This window comes from Thalassophryne amazonica, chromosome 6 (assembly GCF_902500255.1).
Source record: "Thalassophryne amazonica chromosome 6, fThaAma1.1, whole genome shotgun sequence".
In the NCBI taxonomy this organism is placed as follows: domain Eukaryota; kingdom Metazoa; phylum Chordata; class Actinopteri; order Batrachoidiformes; family Batrachoididae; genus Thalassophryne; species Thalassophryne amazonica.
Window position 1 is genome coordinate 23,364,089 of NC_047108.1, and position 15,783 is coordinate 23,379,871.

General features: G+C 42.6%; 1 protein-coding gene across 2 annotated transcripts in view; it reads right to left on the reverse strand.

The window, feature by feature from the left end:
* Positions 1-15,783, reverse strand: part of skia (v-ski avian sarcoma viral oncogene homolog a) — a 271,182-nt gene that overhangs the window by 122,853 nt on the left and 132,546 nt on the right. The window lies entirely within an intron of this gene.

The following is a 15,783-nucleotide window of genomic DNA, read 5'->3' on the forward strand; positions in this document are numbered from 1 at the left end:
TCCATCTGCTCATTAACAACAGCACAGCTGACACAGGACTCAAAGGACACGCGTGTCGACTCCTAGCATCTGATAAAACACACCAGCGATACTTTGGTTTGGAAGTTTGATTTGCTGAAAGCATTAAACTGAATAAACAATCATTCAATCGAAATAACATCAAAATTCTAAATGAATATTATATGTTTCTTTTTTAAGCTGCCATACTGCCAAGTGGGAGCTTTAGCACTTGACCCTGTCCATGTGAGGGTCTATGGACTCATTTTGCATGAGTTATGAGTTGCAAGGGTATATATCAATGAGTACCTGACTACCTGTTTGTTCTCCTCTACGGTGCCGCTTCATTGGGAACTACTTGTCTCGTTTCAACGTAAACAGAATATCTTAGGTTTGAGAAAGCAAGTCCCACAGTCTTTACAAATTATGACTGTTTTAACTGTTTTCTCACATTATATAGACCATATTTTTCAGAGCATCAGTCGAGTTCCACCTGTCAAAAATGCTGCTTCAGGAGGAAAAACATACAAGTCGCACCAGAGTATAAGTCACACTTGTCAAAAATGACACTCGAAGAGGAAAAAATGGATATAATTCGCACCGGTGTATGAATCACAGTTTTTGATTTTTTGGTATATTGAACTCATTTTTTTAACATGTTTCTTGGAGGTGACTTTAACAGTCGTACTCAGGAACTCAGTCGTACATGTGCACACTACAGCGTTTACTCTTACTTAACAAAAGCACTTTTAAATTCCAAAAATAAGTAAACGTCCATTGGACAATATATGACACAGTTTTTGAAATGTCAGGAATTGTTAGATGGATTGGGCAGCACGGTGGCGTAGCGGTTACCACTGTTGCCTCACAGCAAGAAGGTGTGAGGCAACAGTGTTTGCATGATTCCCTACAGGTGCTTCCTACCACATCCAAAGACATGGAAATTAGGTGGAATGGAAACTTAAAATTGTCCATTGGTGTGCGTGCGGGTGTGAATCTGTTTGTTTGTCTATATGTGGCCCTGCGACAGACTGGTGTCCTGCCCAGGGTGTACCCCGTCTGATGCCCTATGACTGCTGGGATAGGCTTCAACACCCCCCCCCCCCCCCACCCAGCCCCCCCATGACCCTTTATTGGAGTAAGCGGTTGAAGATGAGTGAATGAGTGAGTGTCAGATGGATAAGGGTTGAGAACAGTGGATTTTTACAGGAAGTCCTCAGCTGGTGAATTTTAAAATCTAAAAATAAACAAGATGGATAAATAAATACGCATTGTGTGACATATTGGATATTATTTGTTGGACACAGTTTGTTGGCTCACAGCATTGGAAACACTGCAATAGAAATCAAATAAATATTAGGGGAGGTGATGGTCTAGTGGTTAAGGTGTTGGGCTTGAGTCCAGAAGATCATGGGTTCAAATCCCAGCCTGACTGGAAAATCACTAAGGGCCCTTGGGCAAGGCCTTTAATCCCCTATTGCTCCCGGTGTGTAGTGAGCGCCTTGTATGGCAGCACCCTGACATCGGGGTGAATGTGAGGCATAATTGTAAAGCATCTTTGAGCGTCTGATGCAGATGAAAAAGCGCTATATAAATGCAGTCCATTTACCATTTATTTATTTTATTTTTTATTATTAGCTCTTTCATTTGGGATCTTTGTGCACTGTTGCAGTGTACTTTCATTACTGGTGTTGTTTTTATGATGGGAAAGCTCTATATAAATAGGTAATATTATTATTATTGCTGACAGGTTAATAAAACCTGTGCAAAATCAATATGCAGATCCATACTGGATCTGGATGTGGTGACCCTGAGGTAAAAGGGAGAAGCCAAAATAATGTATTATTATTATTATTATTAATAATAATAATAATAAAAATAATAATAATAATAATAATAAACTACTTAAAAAATTACCTATCACTTTTACTTTGGAAAATACGGTAAGCTGCTCTCACACCTGGCCTGGTTTGCCCCGTCTCACATTATAATCGTTCAATCCACCTACATCTCACCACATTTCAAATGATTTCCACAAGCAGCTCTTGCCTGGCTGTATTTGGCATCAAGTCCTCTCGAGCAGGCACACCACATGGAAAAGGTTATGAAAAGTCCCTTTTTTCCAGCACCTGTTTAACTCTGGATGAACTTGGTGTACACTCCATGCTCAGCTTTTAATATGTATCAATGCTCTCCCAGAAAATTGGACACTAGGTTGTGCACAGCTTCAATGGGCAACTAAGGCCTACGGACATCCGGCTGAGCTCCAGAAAATTTGGAACATGTTCAAAACCAGCATGAGTTTCATCAACCTTTTTCAACTTGTGCTGATCTATGTTGAGCACCATACTGACCTCCTCCCAAGACAAACACAAGCCGGGCCTCGGTGATGCCCAGCAAAACTGCTCCGGACTCTATCAGGTGTAACAGATGCTTTACTTGACAGATTAAAAAAGACAAGCATATTTTCTACAAAATACCACAAACCAGCATTGGCAGCTTTAGAGAAAAGGTACAGAAAATCTAAGTCCCTTCTGCTGCTCCCTTGTTTGCATTCGGGGTCGCCACAGCAAATCCAAGGTGGATCTGCATGTTGAATTGGCACAAGTTTTACGCCGGACGCCCTTCCTGACGCAACTCCACATTATGTGGAGAAATGTGGTAGGGGTGTTGTTTGAACCGGGAACCTTCCAGACTGAAACTAGGTGCACTAATCACTTGGCCACCACTGAAAAGGATCTTTGTTAGAACAAAGATCTGCACACTAAGTAGTGACTTGAGGACTAGGCCTCTTCACCACTGGAATGACTTTATCTCAAATGAATGCCAACATCAGGAGACTCAGATAAGACCAACCACTTGCATGATATTTTGGCCAGGTGCTGTGCTTCTTTGAGCATGAAGCTGGTGAATCAGCGCTGAAAACCCCAGCGACTTGAAAAAAAGGACGCCCACGTCCCCACATAAGGAATTTATTATAAGAAAACATATTAAATCAAGTTTCAAATCTCCCATGTGCCTTCTGCCAAACTGCAGGTGAGATTTCACGTCTTCTTTTAAAGAAAATCTTTCTTGTTTCCACCATGAATCTGTTTAACTCCTGATCCAACAGACAAAAGTTGCACGACTCCTGGTTTCTCCAATCACAGCCACATCTGAGACACCTTCAGAGTTATCATAAGGATCTTGGTAGTTTCACTCATGGTCACACAGTTATTGGTGATGCACAGAGAAGATACAAAAATGGTGTTCCTTTTCAACGTATTTTACAGAGTATAAACTGTACTGCATTTAAAAAAAAAAACAATTCTGTATGATCAGCTCTTTAATTTGTGGATTTGTGCAAAACCATAAATTTCGAAATGTATCATCATTGACGCTCACACGCAGGACTTTAATGGAGATTTTCTCCCTTTCAGCGGACAGTATCTGTTTGGCTGCTGCACGCTGAGTTGGCATTTCACAGCCTCGGGATGGTGAAGTGGTTAATTTTTCAGCACACATTTTCAGCAACAATATAGCTCATTTTTGGGAAAATCGGTGCTCGACGAACAGACAGTTTGAACCCGAGAGCTGGGCGGAATTTGCCGCTACCCGCAGCTCGAATACTGCTGAAGGCAGCTTGGCTTCAAACCCGCCCCCCAAGAAGCAAACAAAGCAGAGAGCAAATAACAGCAGTTAAGAGGATTCACAGTAACTCCTCACATATCTGAAAACGACGTGGGTTGGATTGCTATTTCCCAATGCTTGAATTAGGTCGGTATAGGAAGCCGATCCCGATACCGGATTGGTCGCAACCTTATTCCAAATACATTCCCCGCCACACAACGCGCATGAGACCAGCTGCAGCTGTAGATAATTTCTCTGTGATTCTGGCAGTGATGAGAGATGGTTTCATCAGCCAAGTTCTGAGAGCAAATAATTATTTCATATCACGTGGCGTCAAGTGGGACAAAGCGCGGCGTCCGGAGGGACATGACGAATTGCACGGCAGTGCAGGAATCAAATTCATGCAAGTGTCAAGGTGGCTTAAGACATCGGTTGGCAGCAGAAAGAAGCAAAGGCGGCTCATTTTATCCACTGGAAAAGATCACAAAATGCAGAAGAAACAGATGGAGACCAGCAGATAAGCTCTGTGTGTGTGTGTGTGTGTGTGTGTGTTCTCCCACTATCCTGCATTTCACCTCTCCTGCATTGTAAAGTCTTATCGGTTGAAATTCTTTGGGGTTTGTGAGACATCCTCTCACACACACACACACACACACACACACTGAGTGAGGAGAAAACTGAAAAAGAGTGAAACACGGTGAAGGCAGTGAGAAAGGTGGAAGAGGTCATTTCCTCTACTTCCCCTTTCACTTTATTTTGTCCCGTCATGTGGCCGAAGGCTATTGTTCCATAGCAGAAAGGATAAAGTATGAATTTAAAAAAAGGAGGAAAAAGCACAAGAAAAATAAAAATATGCATCAGGCACCAAGGCCCTGCTTAAGTGCATAAAAACTAACATGAAACTGTCTTCAGGTTCACTGCTCACCACAAACAGCACTATTACTGAAGAAAACTACACGTAAAGAAGAGAAAATGTGAAGAACTGCTGCTGCTGTGGAGGTGAAACAAAGCACAGGTCTGAACTTTGCAGAGAATCCACGGATCCAAGGGCAGCGTGTCCCCGCGCAGCAGGAAACGCCGCGGCCGTCAGCACGTATGTGTCGTGAATTTGAAGGAAACCGAGGTGCTAATGGACCCAGACTAATCGTGGCACTCAAGTCAGTCAGAGGAAGGAGAACCACCACATCTCGAGCGGCTTCATTCTCCATCCGCCTACTTCTGTACTCACACCCCTGCAAAGCTCTCAGTTATTTAACTCGATTAGTCATGAGAAATGAGTTTCAACACTTTACGTGTGGAGGACGGAGTTGCAGCAATACAGTGTGTGTGTGTGTGTGTGTGTGTGTGTGTGTGTGTGTGTGTGTGTGTGTGTGTGTGTGTGTGTGTGTGTGTGTGTGGTGTGTGTGTGTGTGTGTGTGTGTGTGTGTGTGTGTGTGTGTGTGTGTGATGGTATCCCATTTGACCCATCAACCACTGTGATCATGCTCCAGAACCTCCCAGTATCTTGCTTTTCTTGCCTCCACCATATAACCGCACAAAGATGAGCACAGCTGGAGTGTATGCTGGTGGGATGTGACACACACCCTTCTCCGCACCGGCGGGGGGGCCTGGAGTGGACAACCTCGCCCTGGCTGTAGTGTGCAGTGATGCTGATCGATTGATTAGATTTGGAGAGTGCGCTCTGGGCGAGCTGATGGTGCGCTGAGTGGGGGCTGCCAGTCGCCAGGCGCCTGGATGCTTCTGAGCTGTTTGCACACATGTAGTAGACAAACAGCAGTTTGTAGATGTCAGACACACTCTCACCCACTGGAAACACTCCGTGGGTTCAGGCAAGAGGTGGGGCCTGGGCAGAGCGCGCAGGGGGCCAAGGATGATGGAAAAGTACACGTTGGCCATCGCGCTTTCCGGCATTTGAATTTAATCTGTTTCCAGTTAAACATTTTCTTTGGTGTGTTTGTGTGTGTCTTCTTTCACTTTCACAGAAATGTCATCATCACACCAACTTGCTCACTGTGAGTGCTCCTGACAGTCATGTGCGCCCCCCCCCCCCCCCCCCCCCCCCCCACACACACACACACACACACACAGACTCAGGTGGACATTATACGGACGGTATACCACGGAGCCGGCAAGGTAAAGCCCATTTAATTTCAGGTCCAACTCATTTGTCCATTTGCACTCTCACATACAGCTCCGAGATCTGCTCACATCCCAGTGCACGTGTGAAAGGGCCTTTGGAGTCCTGCTGGAACCAACACACGCCAAGGCTGGGGGGGGGGGAGGCGGGGCTTTACTAGGTTGGCTGGGGGTGTAGTTAGGCAGCTGTTAGCGTTTCAGAGAAGATTAGCACCAGCTTCAACCATAAACAATGAGCTCATTCTCTCTGCTAGAGCACCGTGCAACACACCACATCTGTTTTGGAACAACTCGTCTTATTCAAGGCCCACACTGAGGTAATCCACCCCCCCCCCCCCCCCATAAAAATCACAACAGGAAAAGCCTTGGACCCTAAACACAAGGAATACAGCAGTGAAAAAGTGTTTAGCTCACTGAGACCCAGTGTCTCCTTAAAAACAGATAAATTATCTCCATTTCAGCCTCACATTCACACTAAATCCATCGTACATTTTCACAACCAAAAGAAGGCGCGTTTTCAAATCAAAACAAATGTGAAAAGATGGAGCACGATGGCAAAATGTTGCAGTAACGCCGCCTGTAAGCACGAGCGCGGCTTTTGTTCTCAGCAACAAAACATGAATGTGAACATGTAAAGGAATAAATCAACATTAAAAACTAAACAAACGAGCTGATCACTGATCAAAGGCTGAGCCAGATTTAGTTTTTCAACAGGCTTTGAGGTCATGGTGATGGAGCGATGCCTTAAAATGTAACATTTCTCTCAGATTCCACCTCCTCCATTGAGTCCTCAGTTGCGATCCTGTTTTAGACTTATTGAGGCTTTTCAGGTTTCAAATCCCGCAAAACCTCGGAGAGGTCTCTCAGTAACATTGAGAACTGCATTGAGATGCTCTGATCACGCTGCACTTTAACCGCTGCACACGGACAACAGCATTAACATCGCAACATAAACTATTTTTATATTGTGCCTAAAATGCTTGTGAATATATTCTCTGGGTTTTTAGATGTTGTTATTGCATTTGTTTTATGTAAACATGTGAGAATCACAGACTGTCTCTCCGTTATTTTCAATGGGAGCCACTGTGAGCTACACTCACTTCTTGTCATTCTGGGGGAAAGTGAAGTTTGCTCTTTAACGTCTTGATTATTGTTCTTTACAACAATGTTTGTCCTCTTTGTTCCAGACTAATATATATAATATGTCTGAAATTCAGTTTGCACTTATTAAATTCCATGCAGATTAAATGTAGCCGACACAGATTATTTGTTATAATTGTTTTAGTAAGTTTTCAGGGTATCATGCATGCAGTCTCTTATTAATGGTGAAAAGCATAAAAAAAATACATTTTTGTAGTATAATATTAATTTACAATTGTCATCATGTGGATTCTTTATGTTGTTTTGAATGCAGCAACTCTCTGGCGCGCAAGGGATTATGGGATACGTGAAAACCCAGAATAGGACAAAAGTTTGTTGATTCCTGGGTGTTAATTTTGGCTTCCTTCCTCAATGATATAAAGTAAGTCTATAAGCTTCTTACATTACTGAATGCACTGTTGCTTGTGATACCCACTAGAGGGAACATAGAGCTCCTTTCTGTGATATCTTCAACCACCATCTTGAGGGTTGGTTGTGACACCACTTTACTGACAACACAGAGATCCACAACTCACCTCAATAACCGGCAGATAACGCATTGTATCAAATGTGCCATCTGGTGGCTGTGATAACTACTACAAAAATCCAAACCAAAGGTTCCATCCAGATGTTACATTATCATTTAGCTGATGCTTTCATCCAAAGTGTCGTCGCACCCCCCAAAATGGTTCGGCACGTGTGATTAATGAAAATTTTACCTAAGTGTGATTTCATGTTATGGTGTCTTGTTTTTAAAGTGATAAACAAAGACAGAGTTTCATTCCATCAAAAACATGATATAATAAAATAAAAGACTTAGCTTTTCCATATAAATGATGATATAAAAAGTTGGGTCAGCGTTTTACTCCTTTTGGTCAAACCAGCCCCATTTGAATTTATTCCTGATGAACTTTAGTCTCACTGCAGCAGAACAACATTTCATCCATTTCCTTTGTCGTTTCAACATGAAGCAGAGTTCATGGTAAAATCTATAACAGCGTTTCTCATTTGCTGCTGCGTGAACAAGCAGTGCCGCGTAACATTATCCTTCAATCTTGCACAAGGACGTGAAAATGTGAGACCTAGTCTGTGGTCCGTATTTGTAAAATTGTTTCAAAACGTCTCTAATGAGATGCCACAGTAAATCCGACACATGCCAGGAAAACAAAAATAAACCTTCTTGTTCTTCTTTTGAGTTTATTGACGGTTTACAAACCAACACGGTGCATTTCCACCACCAACTGTTTAGGCATGGAACATTAATGGAATACTATAAAAAATAACCCTGAAATGTTCACCATGTAAGGAAAAACCTGGACTTCCGGGAATTTCTGGAAAACTTTCATCACTGCTGCAACTGCTAATGGCGTCGTCCATCTGTGGGGAGTGCCACAAATGAGGCAAAAAAAAAAGTCAAACACTTTCACTATTCTTATACCATATACTGTATATTCTGATACTATATTCTTATATGAATGTTCTCTTGATGATATTAACCTGTCTATTATGACGTGCTGTTGCCTTTCTTCGCCAGGTCACCCTTGCAAAAGAGGTCTCAATTTCAATGGGATTTTATCTGGTTAAATAAAGGTTAATATTATTATTATTATTATTATTATTATTATTGTATTATATCTTTTAATATAAAGTAAATTTAAGCTCATATTGATTTAACTGTGTAGTAAAGCCTACTAAATAATAATAATAATAATAATAATAATAATAATAGTGTGGCAAGCTGTATGGAAGAAGGAAGACCGATATGTAAATTGTTGTGCTGCAAATCTGCAATACATTATGGGAGTTCTGGGGTTTGGGGGTTTTAAGTGTTGTTATTGCAGTTAGTTTCACAGTGTTGTCAATGTTGTTGATTTGTTGTGTTTGTGGGTCAGCTGGTTTAGTCAGTTTGGTTGAGTGTCATGTTGTTGTTGTTACCATAAGTGCAAAGTGTAATGTGTTTGATGACTTCCACCATTGCCTGTGTTGTTGCATGTAAAAATAAAAGCACCTCCTTATGGTAGAATGCAGAAAAAAACAAAGGCTCTGGCTCGGTCTTCGTTCTTCCATGCAGCTCGCCACAATAATATGATGAATTATTTTTCCATTGCATTGAAACAGGTAGCTAGCAGTGTTAATGTGCCTTAACCGAGGAAGGCGAGAAACGCAATTTCAATTCCTTGTATGTCTAGTACATGTGAAGAATTGACAATAAAGCTGACTTTGACCTTGACTTAATCCATGGTTTGCTAATTCCTAAAACATTTTGGGGTGAGGTTCCCCTAAACTGACCTACCCCAAATAAACTTTCTTTGGGGGTTTCTTTGGGGTGGGAATAGTTGGTAGAGGCTGCCATAGTATGAAAAATTTCCACTCCTGAAAAACTAAAGCTACTCTCACAACAGGTCGCATTTTCCAGCCAGCACTTCAACATGGCCTGGAGGAGCTTGGCTTGCTCAGCACAAGATGGGAAATGTCAGTTCAGCTTGTGAGACAGTTTGGCTGTTGGCCACACCCTCGGCCACGGCAGCCACCTCACAGGTCTGACATACCTCAGTGTCCAATATTCACAAAATATCACCCCGAGATATCAAAACATGGAGACCCAATTTCACCTGGAGTTATATGAACTTGCACTGGGGCTGTCCCGGGTCATCCTGAACAAAGTGTGGGAGGGGCAAATGTGGCAAAGAGTGAAATAAACAAAGCCATTTTTCCTGACTTTTTCTGAGCGGTGTGCCAGCTGAGGAGGACTTTGCACAGCTTTGCAACACTGTTAGATGAGAGCTGCTCGGGAAAATCAGCTGGGTTTCTTGAACTACAATTTTCTGCATTTCTAAAGCAATGTCCTTATCTTTGTTAACGCAGTTACATTTAATTTAAAGCTACACAGCCTTTCAAATGTCACAAAACTGACATAATTTAGTTTCAACCAAAATCCAAACATTATACTTTCAGTTTATTTGTGTCATGAGTTGCAAAATTACAGTTCATTTTAGTGAAGAAAACATATTTACATGGGGAAAATTCCATAGCCAGGGCTTTTTATAAACAGGGAAATTGGGGTGCTGCACCCCTTATTTTTGTTGCATGCCCCCTGGCTGAAATGACAATTTTTTAAAGCATTATATTAAACATACAGCCTTCCTCTCAGCGATCGATTCTTCCATAAATATTTTTACATACAGTGTACTTTTTTTCCAACATACTAAAACGTGGCACAGTGACAGTAAGAATGCATAAACGTGTCCTATTTCATGCAGCTGTCACGCTCTGTTGTTATTGTTCTGGTCCTTCAAGAAGCCTTAGAATGCCCCATTTTGCCCTCAAATTTTCAAAAGCTCTGCACACCCCCACCCCCAACATCGTTGCTCCGCTCCCTCACATCTGGTGTCACCCCCTTGCTAAATTTTCCTAGAAAAACCCCTGATAGGGAATATTTTCTTTTCCTTTTAAAGCCATCTACAACAGGAAGCGCATGTGCGCATGCATGAGGTTTTGAGACTACTTGTGACCTGATGCACTTGCGTGATGGGCGTTCCCGGGGAGTGCACACTGACATTGTTAAGTTGTCTTGTAAATCACTTCAGATGTGTTATCTGGTTTGAAAAACAGTGCTTTTACATTTAGAAATGTTTATTCCTCGCTAACAGAAATAAGCAGTTTCTGAACATTTACAGCCACCGTGGTTTATTTTGTTTGAGCGTGCAGCCAGATGACTGGCAGTTGCCATGTCTTTCCCAGCATTGTTGTGTAATTCGGGGGAAGTCACCACATGATCTGACGTCACTATCAAATGTAGGACACAGCATCTGATGACTGGAATTTCTTCCCTTCAGACAGTGCAACTATTGATCATATTGTCTATTTTATATACAGAAGCCCTTGTTTAAAGGTTAAGGAATAAAATTATTGTGGTGCCAAAGAAAATTCTTTTCATAATGTAAATCTTTAAAAAAAAAAACCCAGAGGCAGTACAGCTTTAATCTAAATACGAATTTAACTGAAGTTCTTCTCTTGTATGTAAATATTTTTCACTTTAAATACTGACATTCCAAAACACTCCATGGACTGTTCTCCTCACAGCTCCATGCATCAGGTTTGTTGGCGTATACGTGCCAGGCTGGCACAAGGAGCAGGTGGTGCCCAGGTGGGTGCTGCCGCGTTGATGCGTAAGAACCGGTGGGAGCTGCCCTTTCACGATCCACGTGCCATCTGCCAAAGCTGGCAGCCATAGTGACGGATATGAACAGAGGGACGGAGGAAGCCACACGGCCACGCTAGCAAACCTACACAGCGTTTGCTCATTTTCACCACCATCCTCCACTTCATCCTCCCCAGACTGCTCTGTGACACTTGGCCGGCAGTCAGACTGCGAACTACACTAGTGTCACACTGTTGTGTGATATTGTGCCCACAGTGCCGACATGACTACAGTCAGTACGAACACCCTAAATTTGGTTTGAACTCACACAAACCTTCACCCATTTTTCAGCATGGAGCAAAGAAGCGACATTGGCCCAATCTCCATGGAGACTGGATGTCACACTGCCAACTTAATTTGACAAACCAATTTGCGAAATACTTAATTGCACCACTGCTCTACTTTACAGTGCAAATCACTCTCAAAGTTGTCCTCGGCCATGTGACCTTAGAAATGTCGCGCATTTGAATCTGAACAGAGAAGCTGCCAAACCAACAGCGCACCAATACTAGGGGAGCCACGACCGCTACCTTTGCACCCCCCCCCCAACCCCCGGACTAAACCAAACCAACTTTTTTAGGTTCCTTAGATGACCCCAAAACACAATCAGGAGGTTCCCAAAAATAAAAACTGGCCTCAAGCCAGTTATCCAAGATGGCGTCCAAGATGGCCGCCAAAATAAGGTTTTTTTTCACTTAAACACCAATGATTTCGGTCATTATTAAGTCTATTGTTTGTTCCTATGTTTTTAATGATAAGGTCTATTGGCGGCCATTTTGGACACCATTTTGAATCTTAAACCCATGAATGAATTTAGTTTAGGCACAAATGAGTTTGCTGTGACCTGCAATGGTCTTCTAAATGAATCTCTGTGATATTTAAGTTGTTTATATGTTGTGTAAAGGTGTTTTAGTGGAAAAAACCCTATTTTGGTGGCCATCTTGGACGCCATCTTGGATAACTGGCTTGAGGCCAGTTTTACTTTTGCGAACATCCTGATTGTGTTTTGGGGTCATCTCAGGAACATAAAACAGTTGGTTTGGTTTAGTCCTGGAGGGGGGGTGCAAAGGTAGTGGTTGTAGCTCCTCCAGTGGTCCCACAGCTGTTAAAGGTGGACATGAAGGCGTGATGACTGAGAGGAGTCAAGATGTGATCTGCTGGAGGTCTGTGTTCATGATCACACATTCTTCTTATAAAAAGGGAGAGTGGCAGAAAAAAAAGGCACTGCTCAGATCCGTCTCAGCTTATTCCTCTTCCTCCCATCAGAAAGGGGCGAGGGGGGGTCGCAAGAGCTATTTAGGAGGAAGGTCACACTGTGAAGACATGGAAAGGAGCCAACACTCTCTCCTCCTCTTCTTCGTCTGCTGAGTCTGCAGCATGTGTTCCACATGGAGGCTGTTACATCTACAGAAAACAATCCCCCTGCAAACAGCGCACATTTCACAGCGTCCATGTGAGACAGGTTCGTCTGTTCCCACCTTTCACAAACACTCTGAAATCACGTCAGACGCACAGCACATGGTGAGAAACGGTCTTCAAACCTTGACCAAGTCCAGTGTGCATAACCCTGGACCAGGTGCAGCTCCTCTGCTCGGCTCTGAGTGTGCAGCCTGCACAATCTAAGCAACAAACAAACAAATGACTGGGACCACACAGATTCGTAAACAGGTGGGAGGGTTGGGTGGAGCCAGTGTCGGCGTGTTGTCTGATGGTTTACATGATGGCGTCTGCGTCCCTGCTGTCCTCTGTGCCGTGCAGTCGGCATATATTTCACACTGACACAAACCCATTTGAGGTGACGCTCGTGTCTCAGTGCGGTTTTGACCAAAACATAAACATGTGGAACAGATGATGTTCTTGGCTTTAAACACTTTGATAAGAGCTGTGATGTGCAGAGTTTGCAGCTGAATTTTAAACCGTAGGTGCAAAGCAGATGTCAAATGCCTACAACATTTTAACCAGTCAGCTTCTCACACTGAGCTGAACCACAATCTTAAGAAGAGAGAGGGGAGGGGAAAAAAACCAAACACTTTTCCCAGCTTTTTCCGAGTGGTGCGCCTACCGAGGGGGATGACCCGCCCCGACTTTTGTCTCTCATCACAATCACAGAGAACATCCTGTTGGAAGGCCACAGGCCACGAGAAGAACTAGAGTTAGAAGTTAGGGTGCTTCTATTCGCTGCTTTGTCAGATCCACGAGTGGGAGTGCATGCAAGCTAGAGTCACACACCTTCTTCTTACTGTCTGCCCACTGACATAAAACAGTCTGACTCCAAATCCATTTTAAAGACTCATCTGTTCTCTCTGTCTGATAAGGGACATTGACTTACTGGGGAGAAAGACTCGATCTCATCATGTCCAAATTCTGGGGAATGTTAGTGAACACATTCACATTTTGTCTGTTACTTTTTTGTAAGATGGTGTGATTCTGAACTGTTCATTCTGGTTGACTGCTTTGTTCTAATCTGAGTTCAAGCTGCTGATGAAGAAGTGGACTACATGTGACCAGGACCTGAGTGCTACCAGTGCACCTTGGAGCTACATAGATCCTTCTGTCCATCCATCTGACCCACCAAGATCCTTCTAGGACCAGCACATGTGAGATCTATGGGGAACTATACATGAGGACTTCTGAAAGCACCTTATGGCCGAATTCTGAAGAATGTTCCTTGTCTGACTGAACTGGCTTGAAACACCAACGGGCCAATTATATTCCATTTTCTGAGACTCTGCTCACCACTGTTTGGATGTTTACTGAACCAGTGGTTGTTGCAACCACTGGACTCTCATGTGCTCTCAATTCTGCTTACCTGCAACATCTCTGTCTTTCCATGTTTGACATTTCTTTGTTGTGCTGTTTTGATATTTGGTTATTGGTAGTTCGGTAAAAGCAGATGGGCACCTCACTGAGTCTGGTCTGCCTGAAGTTTCTTCTTATGAGGGACTTTTTCTGACCGCTGTTGTCCAATGTCCATGCATGTGGTCAGTTCTTACTGAAGTACCTTGGGGCAAATTTTGCAGAGATTTGGTGCTGAAATTAAAAAAAAGTAACTTGAACTGAAACAAAACCAACATCAACAAGCATTTTCAAAGTATGTGAAACTTTACAACATGAAAAAGGAATTTTCATAGAACTTGAAAATCCTGCCAAGGTGAAACCCAAACCACAGCAGAATGACAGAGCATTCTGCTTCATCACAGACACACTCCTGGACCCTCTGAGGATTTCCAAGTTTTCAAAGCTTTAGAAAAGGTTTCAAAGCATCAGGGCTTAATATCTGTGAAAGTGGGAAAAGGCTCCACTGAAACTAAAGCAAACAGCCATCCTCAAACTATCACTTAAACCACTTTGACACTTGCATGAATTTGATCCCCGTAATGGCACGTAATCTTACATGTAAATGAGTAAATTTGTCGCAAACAGGGATGTCAGGGATGAAAGTGGTGAAAAATCTTTGAATTCTAAAAGCTCTGAGATGCAACCTGGGCTACTCCAGACAATGAATTGCAGTGAGTGCACCATCCATTTTGGTGAGAAAAAAAAGTCCTTATTCAAAACTGTCTTATGCATTAACCATCTGGGGCCGACGCTGTCGTATACGAGAGCTGAGACCAAGCTTTACTAAATTATAAATAACTTTTTAATGATATAAGATAGAAACTTACTTTTTTTGCTGAAAAGTTAACTCCGCGGACTTTCGATCCACCGTCGGCCATCTTTGTACTCCACATAGAAGCTGTGTGATGACGTGCGCAATGTGAGTGTCCATTCGGAATTGGTTCACCATCATATGGTTTTCCAAAATCCAATCGTAGGGCAGATTTAATTCACGTGAAAAGCCTAAGATCGTCAGGAGTGATGTGTTACTAGTTGGCCCGTTTGAATAGGCCCCTAACTCTTCCGATGTGCCCTGCACCATTACGCACAGCGAAAGTGAAAGCAGACGAAGAGTCTCGCGTGACAATCTCACGTGCTCAAACAGAGTGTGTAACTATCAGGATTGCTCCACTAGTTTGCATTTGAATGTTACTGGATTACTCTGTGGCTCTCTCCCTCTGGCATAAAGCTCTGTTTACCATATCAATGGGATGAGGGAGAGGGGCTGCTCCTCAGACTGGAGCATAAACGCATAGACCATTTTGTATATATTGTTCAAAATGTGCATTTGTGTTTATTGTTTGAACTTTTTTGTTGTACAGTCTTTCACACAAGACCTCAAATTACCTTTATAAAGTGTAAAAACTTGTTTATTATAGTTTGCTGTGTGTTTTGAATAAATGTGTATGGAAAATTATTTTTCGCTTTACTTTTTCCTTTGTTATTTTTGATTGTAAACCTTTATTACACTTATAAAACACAACAAAAGCATATATATTATGAAAGAACAGGTTGTCCTGAAAAAAAAGAGACATAAAACTTGATTGTGGGATGCAGGGAAAGCTGTTAACAGCAATAATAAACTCATTCGGGCTGCATTCATTGTTCTTTGAAATCAGCTGGTTTTGTTTTGTCTCTAACTTGTTTGTAACAGTCAGCTGACAGCTCTCACTGCCTGGATCAGTGAGATTTATCCACGAAGATGAACCATTGTACATTAAATTGACTTAACTGACGAGTCTGACCCCTTTGAAAAGTGACCAAATTACATGTTTTTGTATTGAGCTCTGCAATGTTTTCACCAACAAAACCCACCCCTCGAG